The 12,336-nt window shown below is 38.1% G+C and overlaps 1 protein-coding gene across 1 annotated transcript in view; it reads left to right on the top strand.

Annotated features, from left to right (window-relative positions):
* The window catches only part of WDR44 (WD repeat domain 44), a 79,903-nt gene that overhangs the window by 10,100 nt on the left and 57,467 nt on the right, over positions 1–12,336 (top strand). The gene's annotated exons all lie outside the window — the stretch shown is intronic.

The following is a 12,336-nucleotide window of genomic DNA, read 5'->3' on the forward strand; positions in this document are numbered from 1 at the left end:
ACAATTATTACCCTAATTTTGCAAATAAAACTCATCTCAGGGTAGATAAGGGCCAGCCAGCAAAAGTGGAGCTTTACCACTTTGTGGTAATTAAGATGATGGTTTTGAACGAAGACATAAAACATTAGGTTTTGCCCTACTTTTCTTTTCTAAACTATAAACATTTGTGATGTTAAGTTTTAAATGTGAATTATTAGAATGATGAGACTAACTCTTCTGCTGTTTGGGTATGTATAATTCATTTAAAACAATGAAAAGTATATATATAATTTTTTTAAATGTTTATTTACTTTTGAGAGAGATAGAGTGCGAGTGGAGGAGGGGCAGAAAGGGAGGGAGACACAGAATCAGAAGCAGGCTCCAGGCTCTGAGCCCTAGGCATAGAGCCCGATGGGGCCTCGAACTCACAAACCATGACCTGAGCCAAAGTCAGATGCTTAACCGACTGAGCCACCCCGGCGCCACTACAAAGTATATTTTTAATGTTTATTTATTTTGAGAGAGACAGAGCCAGTGTGAGTAGGGGAGGGGCAGAGAGAGAGACTCTGAAGCAGGCTCCATGCTCAGAAGGTAGGCTGCTGCGGAGCTTGATCCCACCACCTGGGAAATCATGACCTGAGCCGAAATCAAGAGTTAGAGGCTTAACTGACTGAGACACCTAGGCGTCCCCCCAAAAGCAATATATATATTTTAAGTTTATTTGTTTATTTTGAAAGAGAGAAAGAGCCAGTATGAGAGGGGCAGGGAGAGAGAGAATCCCAAACAGGCTCCATGCTCAGCCCAGAGCCTGACTCGGGGCTCAATCTCACGAATTGGGAGATCATGACCTGAACCGAAATCAAGAGTCGAACACTTAAGCAACTGAGCCACCCAGGCGCCCCAAAAAGCAGTATTTTTAATGTTCTTTTTAAGCGCTGATGGAATTGATTATGGTTACAGTAGCTAGGTCAGAAAATGACCTTGCTACTGAAAGCGCTGGAATCCCAGATACTGCTACTGCATTTCAAAGGGTATGTTCTTTGTTCCTAAGGGAAAACCCCTCAAGATGTGAGCCAGTGCTGATGGGGCTTCTGTGTTCTGTGCCTCATCAAAACGTCTTGATCCTGGATTTTTTTTTCCTGTATTTGTTTTGTAGATTGTTGTCAGTTGTTTATTTAGGCCACGGTTTTGTGGCTTTCTTTCTTTCTTTCTTTCTTTTTCTTCTCCTTTTTTTTTTTTTTTTTAGCATAACTGATTCATATTTTTGGCTACAAGCCACTAATTGGAAACACCATGTTTTGTTTTGTTTTTCTTCCCCTTCAAAGGTGTGTTTTAGCAGTCACAATGAATGCATGTGGTAGTTATTAATATTTTCCACCTAATCAAACCTCTTCTGGCTGTCAAATTAATGGGAAAAATGCATTCATAGTAGCTAAGTAATTACAAAAACTACATTGTCAGTAATTACTATTTAGGCTATAAATAAGATTGAATAGCCTTTTTTATAATCAATAATAAACTTGCCACTCAGAATGTTTTACATAGGTAAGCATTCTAGGTAATTTGAGATTTTTCTAGAGTGTTTATCAAGTATTTAATACATATTTCATTAAAGAATGCAGAAGTAGAAATTCAGATACGTAAAGCATGGTAATCAAATTTATAAAATAAAATGCTTGGGATGCCTGGCTGGCTCAGTCGGTTAAGCGTCCAACTTCAGCTCAGGTCATGATCTCACGGTTCTTGGGTTCGAGCCCCAAGTCAGGCTCTGTGCTTGCTGACAGCTTCGGATTCTGTGTCTTTCTCTCTGCCCCTCCCCCACTCACACCCTGTCTCTCTGTCTCTCAAAAGTGAATAAATGTTAAAAAAATTTTTTAAATAGGGGCGCCTGGGTGGCGCAGTTGGTTAAGCGTCCGACTTCAGCCAGGTCACGATCTCGCGGTCCGTGAGTTCGAGCCCCGCGTCAGGCTCTGGGCTGATGGCTCAGAGCCTGGAGCCTGTTTCCGATTCTGTGTCTCCCTCTCTCTCTGCCCCTCCCCCGTTCATGCTCTGTCTCTCTCTGTCCCAAAAAAATAAATAAAATTTGAAAAAAAAAAATTTTTTTAAATAAAATGCTTAATATTAAATGTACAGAAATATGTTCATTTTTCTATTATTCATGATATGGAGGGAGAACATGAATAATTAAAAGCTACCACTTATACCAAAACCTCAGTTCAGTCATTAGTTTACAACTTCCTTTCCCATCAAACCTTTTATCACAGCAGTAATTTTTTTTTTTAATTTTAAAAATAAATGGTTTGCTTTGATTTATTTTTTTGTTTGTTTTGTTCCTCTGCCCATCTTTGGTGTTGAGCAGTAAACTCAGAAGGAGAAAAGCAAAGGATCTCAAAGTCTGAGTAATCAGTTCACTGATTATAGAATTTATTTATGTAAAGTTTTTAAAGAGGGGGTTGTGACAGATTCTTCAGAGCTCTAATTTTTATATAGGGTGACCTTAGAAGTTATTGGCATTTACTTTTTTTTTTTTAAGTAAGCTCGATGCCCACCATTCAACTTGAACTCATGACTCCGAGATCAAGAGTCCCATGCTCCACCTACTGAGCCAGCCAGGCACCCGGGGCATTTACTTTTTAAGATTAGTACACTATAGGGTGTTTTAGATAATTTACAGAATCATATTAGCACATTAACTTGATAACACTTCTGATACAGCCTGTAGTCCAACCTCTTGTTTACTTTTTAAAAAATAAGTTAAAAGTGATTTAGCATGACTGCATTAGTATTGACTTCTCCAGGCAGTCATAAATTTAGTTACCTGTTTCTGTTATGATTTTACTAAAAATTACTTTTTTTTTTTTTTTAAGCAGCCTCCACGCTGGGCATAGAGCCCATCACAGCGCATGAACTCACGACCCTGAGATCAAGACATGAGCTGAGATCAAGAGTCAGACGCTTAATAGACTAAGCCACCCAGGCGCCCCTAAAAATTACTTTTTTTTCCTAGTTGAATTTAGAGAGAGAGAGCAAGAGAGGGGGGCAGAAGCAGAGAGAGAGAGAGAATTTCAAGCAGGGTCCACACTCAGTGAGGGAGCCTGACACAGGGCTTGATCTCACAACTGCAAGATCATGATCTGAGCCAAAATCAAGAGTCAGATGCTTAACCGACTGAGCCACCCAGGCACCCTTTACAAATTACTTTAAGTCATTAATAGATATGATTTTTAACTAACCCCCTTTAATAAATTGGGACATTGTGAAATAGATGTCTTCTCCTGGAGTTATTGTTTTAATGTGGGTATTTATTGAATGGCTGTAAATGTGCAAAGTAGAATGTTTTTAGTTTAGAATTTTTGAGCGGGCCCAGGGAATGGATATGCTTTTCTGTTATTTTTGTCAGTAAATAGATTATCAAGATATTCCTTCAGGAATATGGCATAAAACTACATAAATTATGTAAATCAATTTTGAAAAATCAAGTTGTCATTTTAGACAATACACACAGTTGCTTAAGAGTCTATTTTTAAAGTTTGTAATTACTTTATATGTGACTAGATTTATATTTCTTCATGAGGTTTTATTTTATTAAAGATCATTTATAAATAGTGCCACAAAACTTGCTTTCAAAAAACAGCCATTGTGCCAAATTTTTCACCATCTATTCCCATTAATGTCATTGACAAAATAGTTATTAGGTATTTTAGATACATTGTTCTTGGCTTTCATAGTATTTAAAACATAAAATGGCCTTTCAAAGAATACTAGAAGTAGTAATTCACATCTTGAGGGATTCAGTTAATTCCTTATTTGATAATTATAAGTACGTTCTTGGCTTTTTATTAATCTTGTTAATAAGTCAGTATTACCATGTATCTAGGGAAATATGAATGAGTCCTATTTTCAACTGCCTAGTGAAAACATGACATGATAGGTTATACTAGGAAAATAAGACTTGTGATTGCTTAGCACTTATGTTTTTCCTGCTATTCCTAGGCTTTTCAGGTTTAGTTGGGATTGTCACTTTTGGTAGTAGCCAACTTAAAATAGAGCTCTGAGAATGGATGTGATACTGTCATAAATGATTTGATTTTGAAAAGCTAGCAAATGATTCTCTCTTAGATCCTATTTCTTTAATTTGAGGACTGTTGTTAGTTCAAGGTGTTACTTGACTTCCACTTTCTATGGGTGACTTCATTACTTCACATATGATTAATAAAATGTCCCATAAGAATGTAACTAATAAAATCCGTAAATACACTTCAATACCAACGAACAGTATTGCATACCAAATTTTAAAAACTATGCACTTAGAGCAAGATTTAAAAAATAAAACAGGGGGTGCCTGGGTAGCTCAGTCGGTTAACAGCGACCAACTTCAGCTCAGGTCACGATCTCGTGGTCCGTGAGTTCGAGCCCCGCATCCGGCTCTGGGCTGATGGCTCAGAGCCTGGAGCCTGCTTCCGATTCTGTGTCTCCCTCTCTCTCTGCCCCTCCCCGTTCATGCTCTGTCTCTCTCTGTCTCAAAAATAAAATAAAAACGTTAAAAAAAAATTTTTTTAAATAAAACAGTATCTTATCTAAATTTGAACTGTTTTCCATTTTTGTTCAACCTGGGGTTTGGGTTTTGTTTTAGTTTTTGGCTTTGTGTTTGATGTTGTTTTTCTGCCTGGCCTTAGTGGGTAGAAAATCTTTATGTCAGGGTGTTTTAATCACCAGAACCCTTCTGATTCATAATTTAGATTTAGCACTTTCGTGTTGATCTCAGTTTCCCCTAAGCAAACTATTTCCTATTCAGTTGACTGGGCTTTAGAAAGCAAAACTCTTCTGATTACCTGCTTACTCTAATGACCGGCTAAGGCCTTATCTATGCTCATATCCTGTTCACCTCAAGGGCCTTAGATTCTCTAGCACCTTCTTTGTACAGGAAAGCTGTTCTCTGTTCTGTGGATTCAGTTTCTTGACAAACTGTTGAGCCTCATCTTTTTCGTTTTCCTGATGGCAAAGGCAAAAAAAAGAAAAAAAAGAGGAGGATAAAAACAAAATCAAGCTATAGAGTAATTCTCTGTTGGCCCCTGGTAGTCACCTTGCTAGAAGAACAGTGTTTTCCAGGCTAGCAGCTTTATTCCAGCTGACTGACTCTACTCCCTCCTTCTATGTCGTTGCCTCTTTTTACCCTTTAGGAGCCTGTCAGGAATTTTGCAACCTGACAAGAGGCTTCTTCAGAGCCAACCACCTTTTTTTTCTCAGAGCCTAAAAAAAGGTGCGTCCTCTTACTGACAGAAAAATACTTCGTTCGTCTGTTTTTCTGTGTGCTGCCAAATTGTTTTGGTATATTCTTTTCACCCAGTACAGTAAGAAGTCTGGAAACACGAATGTGAAGTGTGAGATTGCTTTTAATACTCTGTGTACTTTAGGAGGTGGGTCTTTGAGCTCCTCGTTGTTCAGTTGACCGTGAAGCAGGTGGCAGATGTAGGTTTAGTTTGCACTCTTCTTCCTGCCTGCTCTCAGAAGGCTTACAGATTGTGTTTGTTTGTTTTTCAGATAACCCTCAGGTAAGAGGTAAAGAAACACCAAGCCCAAAAGGCAGAAGGATCTGTCTGTAGCTAAAGGGTGAGACACTAGAGGTAGGATGGTTTATGGGATCTGGCTCTTTGAAACCATACAAACGCAGTGTTCTTTTCTAAAGTAGACTTAAGCACTTGCTACGTGATTTTAAGGCCTGATTACCCTAAAGCCATAGCACACGAGTGATGAAGATTTAAGTTGAAAATTGGAAAAGGTGATCCAGTGATTGGAGAGAAACCACTTGCTGCAGCTCTGATAAACCAAGACTCCTATACAGTCAGACATTTCAATACCTGGTTCCAAAAGATGAGCTTTGTGGTTAGTAAGCCAGGCAAAAGAGTGCATGTTACTAGCTTCTGTTTGGGGAATCTAATCTATGTAGGTTCTTAATACACACCTGTATTGATTGCATCTGAAATATTTCTGGTATCCCTTTTTGTAAAGTGAAGCGTGTCCTGAAGTGGTTTTGTGTATATGGTAACTGAATCCCTTTATTTATTTAAAAGAAAGTTTTTGAATGTTTATTTTGGAGAGGGAGAGAGCGAGAATGAGGATCTGAAGCAGGCTCTGTGCTGACAGCAGGGAGCCCGATGCGGGGCTGAACTCACAAACCGTTAGATCATGACCTGAACCAAACTGGGACGCTTAAACGACTGAACTACCCAAATGCCCCTCTTTATGTATTTTGAAAGGTTTTATTTTTTAAAGTAATCTCTGCACCCAACATGGGGCTCAAACTCATGACCCCTAGATCAAGAATCACATGCTCCACCCACCGAGCTACCCAGGTGCCCCTTGAATCCCTTTTTAATGACAACATCATTTTAATTGATATTTATCTAGAAAGTTGGCTTGATGTTTATTTAACCTATATAGGTTAACCTCATTTTGAACATACTGAGGACAGCTTACAAATGATATGAATATGTTTACATAATGGTTATAAGTCAATTTACATATCTAGAGAATTTGGTTTTTTGGAGAGGGGACAGTCCAAGCCAACATAATTAAGCTATTAATATACCTTCCTATTCTTCACCGAGTGTTTTTGAAAAATGTACTTAACTGCATATATGCAGTGGTATTTGCATTTGGGCATACACACTGAACGCACTGTCTGGGAAAGCTTTGAATTCACACATGTGCAAATTATTTTTTTTCTGGTCAGTGAACACTGTTGAATACTTAGATGAATGTTTATACAATGACATTGGCCATGCAGTTCTTCCCGCTTTGTCCCTTTATCACATAGCAACAGATCATAGGATTAATTGTCCACTTAATTAACTTGGGTGTGGGGTAGGGTTGCCTGATAAAATACAGGACTCCCAGTGAAATTCCAATTTTAGATAAGCATTTAATATTGAAAGTGTATTTGTTGTTTATCTGAAATTGGAATTTAACTGGGCAGCCTGTACTTCTGGTTGCTAAATCTGGCATCCCTTGGTGGGGGAGAAGCAGAAGACTGGTGGGTATGGGCACACTTAGGAGACTTAAATACAACTGGAGTGTGCAGTGATAAAAGGTAGCCTTTACTCTGACAGGAATACTAAGATTTTTGAGTGCAATGTTTAGGGTCCAACACTTTTTTCTTTGGAAGTGCATCAGTGAAAACAAAGCTCAGAAATAACAAAACTTAACAATACATTGTTCAGGGATACCTTATCTTTTTAAAATGATAAAGTAAGGGAACAATAAATCAAATCTGGGCTACCGGTTCCCTTTAAGAGAAAGGCAGCAGATGGAATAGGGCAACACAGTAGCTGTCCTAGTCTTCATGCTATTCTCATTGTCAGGTAAGATGGTGAATCACAGTTCATTTTGTTTGTTATGCTTCATAGTTACATGTATGTGCTGCATATCAAATATAAAATATCAGTTTAAGAGTTAAAATATAGGTTGCAATGAAAACATCAGACTACCTGCAAAGTTTCACTGCCTGTACTTACCAAAATAAATCCCAGATCCCCCAAATAAAGAGGTATTTATTTCTTCCTTGTCTTCATCAGGTTAGCATCCTTAGTTCTGTATATCATTCTACTTGGTTTCTAGAACATTCACCAAATTGGTTTTTCTCTTGCAGATATGTTCTCTTTCATCAGTGTTCCTCTTCAAATGTGTTCTTATCGGTGAGAAGTAGAGCAGAATCAAACCACTCCCCTTGCCCTGGCCATAATAGTTCCTCAGATTACACCAGCTATTTCAGCAGCCATATCACAGCCTTTGCTGTGTCTGAGCAATCAACAGAAATACCTAAATGTTTTTACGTTGTTTGCTGTTAAGTTGTATATCCCCAATCATTCATTTTATATTTATCCCCACTCCATTGCATTCTGTTAAGACTGGCTTATTGTTGTAAACTCTTAAAATATTTGTGGGTGCTGTCAGCTAGTATATTCTCTATGCTTCCCAACTTTGTGTCATCTGCCAATTAGGTAGATATGCCAGCAGTGTCCACATTCAAGACATTAATAAGAATAAGTAGGATAGGGGCACCTGACTGGCTCAGTCATAGAGGGTGTGACTCTTGATCTTGGAGTTATAAGTTCGAGCCTCACATTGGGTGTAGAGATTACTTAAAAATAAAAAATAAAAAAAATCTTAAAAAAATAAAATAAGTAGGATAGAGTACAGTAGAAATTATTTGATAGTTCCTTATGGTTTTTTATTGATGCATTAATCAGCATACTTTGAGTAATGTTCAATCAGTTACAAACCCACCTAAGTGTATTCTAGCTTAACATCTCCTTGTTACTATCCTTGTCTAAAAGGATATTATTGTGAGGGACCTGGCTGGCTCAGTCAGTGGAGCATGTGACTCTTGATCTCAAAGTTGTGAGTTTGAGGCTCACTTGGGTGTAGAGATGACTTAAAAATAAAATCTTTGGGGTGCCTGGGTGGGTCAGTTGGTTAAATGTTTGACTTCGGCTCAGGTCATGATCTCGCAGTTTGTGGGTTCGAGCCCCGCGTTGGGCGCCACACCGACAGCTCAGAGCCTGGAGCCTACTTCAGATTCTGTGTCTCCCTCTCTCTCTGCCCCTCCCCTGCTCATGCTCTGCCTCTCTCTCACAAATAAAAATAAGTAAATAAAAAATCTTTTTTTTTTTAAAGAGGATATCGGTGAGAATATTATAAAATTGAGTGCTTAAATCCAAATTTTTTTCACGTGTGTACAGTATTCCCTTTATATTCTAAGCCAGTTACCCTATCAAAAAAAGCAATTAGGTTAATCTTGTATGACAGGCTTTCTGTGAATGCTTACTGACTCTTTTTTTAAAACTAGGTTTTTGTTTTTGTTTCTTTTTTAGGTTTGTTTATTATTTATTTTGAGGGAGAGAGCACATGTGCAAGCAGGAGAGAGGGAGACAGAGCTTGATCTCAGAAACTGTGAGATCATGACCTGAGCTGAAATCCAGAGTCTGGACACTTAACCCACTGAGCCACCTAAGGTGTCCTGAATGCTTACTGACTCTTAATGATTATCTTACCCATGCCTAGGGCCCTTAAACCATTTAACAGTGTGCTTAAGAATTTTGCTTGGAAATGGGGTGCCTGGGTGGCTTAGTCTGTTAAGTGTGCAACTTCGGCTCAGGTCATGATTTCGCAGTTTGTGAGTTCGAGCCACACGTCGGGCTCTGTGCTGCCTGCTCACAACCTGGAGCCTGCTTCCAATTCTGTGTCTCCATCTCCCTCTCTCAGCCCCTACCCTGCTCACGTTCTGTCTCTCTCTCAAAAATAAACAAACATTAAAAAAAAATTTTTTTTTTTTTGCTTGGGATTGACATCAAGCAAATCTGCTTATAGTTTTTAGCATTTACCTGCTTTCCATTATTGACTATTGAGTGTTTTTCTCATTTTCCTCTTCTATCCTACCTGATTCTTTAAAGGCTTTAGGTAGGGAGGAAGCTGTGTACATTCTTAGGGTATGCTGGGATATAATTTGTCTGGGACGGGAGAACTGAACTCATTTAGATTATCTAGGTACTTTTATCTCCTTGAATGCTTTGGGATTCAGTTTCCTCATTACAATTTGTTTTTCCTTTTCTGGTTTGACTATCGGTAATCTTCACTAGAAAAAAAAGAATTGGAGCAGCCTTTTATATTATACTATTTGTCTACATGTAAACAGACCCGCACCTTTTGTTGTTCTTGTTCTGAATATAAATTAAAATAAAGGAAAGCTGTGTCTGGAATTTTTTTTAATCCGAGCACATTCTAAGCACCAGTCTTTCTGATATTGTTCTTATAGGTGTTTGCAGTTTTCTTTGGGTATGTGCGCATTCCATCCCTCCAGCCTCTTGTGAAGGTTTTGCTTTAAAATATTTTTTATGATGTGACATGGTGGAGATGCAACCAACAAAATTCAGACCATGAGAATTTCTACAGGATGGACGACCTCATTTCTTTGTTTGCTGTTGTTTGTTTGGGTGTTTTTTTAAAGACTATATTTTTAAAGCAGTTACAGGTTCGCAGCCAAATTGAAAGGAAGGTACAGAGATTCCCCATTTACCTCCTCCCGTGCACACATGCAGAGCCTCCCACATTACCAGCATCCTCTGCCAGAGTGGTACACTTGTTACCCATTGAGGAGTCTACATTGACGCATCATAATCACCCATGCATAGTCCGTAGTTTGCCATAGAGTTCACACTTGGTGTTGTACATTCTACTGGTTTGGACAAATGTAGGACGGGTATCCCCCATTACAGTATCATACTGAATAGTTTCACTGCCCTAAAAATCCTCTTCAGGATGAATAAACTGGTTCTTCAACACATGAATAGCAAGAAATAAAAGAGATTGAAGGGGAACCTACTGATTGAGAGAGACGTAGCAACTGATTGTAACACGTGAACCTTATTTGGATATTAATTGAAATGAACCAACTGTAAAAAATACTTGAGACAATCTGGGCAGTATGAATTGTGTATCAAAGTATGAATCATGACTGTGTATAATAAGGTATTGTTAAATTGGTAATAGTGTTGTGGTTATGTCTTAAAAAATATCTTTTTTAGATACGTATGACATTTTTATGGGTAAAAATAAAACAATTTCTGGGATTTGCTTCAAAATAATATGGCAAGGGTGTGGAGGGAAGAGTATTGATATTGATCATTATTGAACATGGGTGATATGTTGTACATGTGGGTTCATAATATTATTCTCCCAATTTTGTGTATGTTTGAAATGGCCACAATTAAAAGTTGGAAAAACTCCCCCAGAATATATTTTTATGGCCACAGTCCTTGTTACTAGCAGATTCAGGACTAAAACACAGATCTCCTGATTCCAGCTCTCAGTTTTTGTTTGTTTTTTTTTTCTTTTTACTATGTAGCTAAGCTTAATAGTCCTTCTACTTCCAAATTGATGTCATGTTGCCCTTTCAGTCTCTGGGATCCCCAAATCTTCCCTGGGAAATTTGTGGTGGTATTTTAGGTACTCAAGGCTTTAATAAATGGCCAGTTTTACTTGATTGGCTACCTACCCATGTGAAACCATGAAGGGTTTTTAGAATTATTAGGGTGAGTTCACAGGCTGCATGAGTTGTTAAAATCCGAAAAGAGACTTGAGTCCAAGTCCTAACTAAGTAGGCCTTTGATCTTAGCTTAAGCTCTAGGAGGGTGGGGATCCTGTCGGCCTTGTTCACTGTTTTACACGTAGTGCCTAGCACAATGCTGGTACATGGTAAGCAGTAGGTAAAGGTTGAATGAATGGATTCATTTAACCATTCATTTAACCTTATTTAGCTTCTTTTCCTCACATGTGAAATGAGATTGTTGGTCTAAATGGTTGGTTTGTTTTTTGTTTTTAAGATTTTATTTTTAAGTAATCTCTACACCCAACGTGGGACTTGAACTTACACAACCCGGAGATCAAGAGTCGCATGCTCTACCCACTGAGCCAGCCAGGTGCCCCGGTCTAAATGGTTCTTAAGCTTCCTTCAAACACTTAAAAAAATTATTCTTCCTTTCTGATTTTTTAAAGTCCTTTTAGAATTTTGAGAGGGATTACTGTAAATTTTTTTGATGCTAGGTAACATCAATAGATAGGATACTCACTTCCGACACCTGTGACAGAAAACCCCACAGTTATGGGGCATCCAGATCTCTTGAAAATAGCCTAGTGCTATGCATTTTCTGTGAGATTGAGTTTGTTTTTTTAAAGTAAATGAGTACTGTTCTCGACATTACCAGAGAGTCAGGTTTAGCAAGTTCCAAAGTCAAGCTAAGAGGGTTAATAAAACGTGTTGCTTGCGTATTTGTTAGCGTTCACTGAAATTGTATTGAATGCAGTATTATTTTGTCAGAGTTTTGTGCTTCCTGTGGAAACTTGGTGGGCAACCTTTTAGGTAAGTTGCGGTTATTGTCATCAGATCCAAATCCAGGACCTACCTTTGGATCAGTGAACTTATTATTCTAATGAAATTTTGCTTGAGGTATGTGAAGGCTATCGCTGGATCAGGTCAGAGTGTATAAAAGAAAAACAATTCGTATACTGTCTTGCAGAATCCACAAAGCAATGTTTTGAAGCCACGTAAATTTTAAAAATAATGAATGTTGTGCAGACATTAAAATGAATTGGTTCTGAACACAAATACCCTAGCTGCAAAAGGAAAACTAATTAAAATGCTAAATGGATAGGGACTCTGAGAAAGCATCTGTCACACATTATTTTATATTCAAACATGAGCTTTGTTAGTATAAACTCAACATAACGAGTACATGAAAATAACTGTCTTTTAGAAACTAAGGTATAATGAATTAAGATATTCTATCTGGGGGCGCCTGG

Source organism: Lynx canadensis, chromosome X (genome assembly GCF_007474595.2).
Source record: "Lynx canadensis isolate LIC74 chromosome X, mLynCan4.pri.v2, whole genome shotgun sequence".
In the NCBI taxonomy this organism is placed as follows: domain Eukaryota; kingdom Metazoa; phylum Chordata; class Mammalia; order Carnivora; family Felidae; genus Lynx; species Lynx canadensis.